Source organism: Papaver somniferum, chromosome 2 (assembly GCF_003573695.1).
Source record: "Papaver somniferum cultivar HN1 chromosome 2, ASM357369v1, whole genome shotgun sequence".
NCBI lineage: Eukaryota > Viridiplantae > Streptophyta > Magnoliopsida > Ranunculales > Papaveraceae > Papaver > Papaver somniferum.
The window spans coordinates 86,737,667-86,739,041 of record NC_039359.1 but is presented as its reverse complement, the minus strand read 5'-3'; positions in this window follow the sequence as shown (position 1 = coordinate 86,739,041).

The following is a 1,375-nucleotide window of genomic DNA, read 5'->3' as shown; positions in this document are numbered from 1 at the left end:
ATTTGCTCGAGATTTAATCTCCGATAGGCAAGATAAAAAGTAGTCACAAACATTTTCGTCTCATCGTTTGTGATTCCATAATATCTTGTTTCGCTACCATACAATTAAGATTATTGTGAGGTTATTGATATTACTAGGCTGTTCTTTGGGAATATAACTCCGGTGTATCAATTGGTTCATGTTCACCTTGATTTTTCAAAAGACGGAACAAAGCTCATAGGTATATCTGTGGGACACAGATTCTATTTAATAGATTTTTCTGTGTGAGACAGATTGGTTCATCAATTTTTCGACTTTGGGTCATAGAAACTCTTAGTTGTGGGTGGGATCAGCTAAGGGAATCAAATGCGCAGAATTCGGCGTGGTTCTATAGGGGTAAGGAACGCAACTGTACCTTGATCAGTGTGAGATTGGTTAGGGCTCAACTACATTCCAGTCCGAAGTTAATTTGGAGTAGGATAGTGTCTGTAGCGGCTTAATACAGTGTGGTGTTCAAATTTGTACTAGGTCCCGAGGTTTTTCTGCATTTGCGGTTTCCTCGTTAACAAAATTTCTGGTGTTTGTGTTATTTCTTTTTCTCATTATATTTGTTTATATAATTAAAATATCACAGGTTATGCGTAAGTTCAATCAATTGTGAATCCAACCTTTGGTTGTTGATTAAATTGATTGACACTTGGATATTGGTGTTTGATACCATTCAAGTTATTTCTTATATTCAATCGGGTTCGCAAATTCCTATTTGTTTGATTACAGATTGAACTGAAAAAGAGAGATATAACTCTTGGATATACTTTTCTTAAGATTGAGTTTGACTGTCTAGTTCATTCTCTTGAAAGTATAATGTAGTTAGTCCATACAGATTGCTAAACGAAATATTGGGTGTGGTTGTTAGACTCCCGCTTTTTCAAAAGGTTTTCAACTTTGACCTATTTATAAAGAGTGGAACTCCAAGGTGAGTGTCTTTTATATTGATCTTTTTGATTTTCATTAAGGGATTTTTGATAAAGTACCCTTATTTTTCACATTACACTAAAAAATGCCCCCGTTTTGTAGAAATTTGTTAAAGTGTCATTCCCTTGACCGTTTTATTCAAAAAATGGTAAACGACAGTTAGCAGACATTAACACTTAGGTGGCAGCGTCAAAAAGTCTTAAAATCCCTTCCTACTGAGTAGATCTGAGCCCACTTGAATCACCGATTTGAAACACGAGTCGAGTCAAGGTCATTTGCACAAAGTCGCGTCACGATGACTTCCTATTCTTTTTCATCGCTTCAAATCCATAAACAGATTCCAATCGCCACAATCAGAACAATTAGAGCTATCAGAAATGCAACATCATCTCATATTACCTCCAAAATTGAAATTTATCTC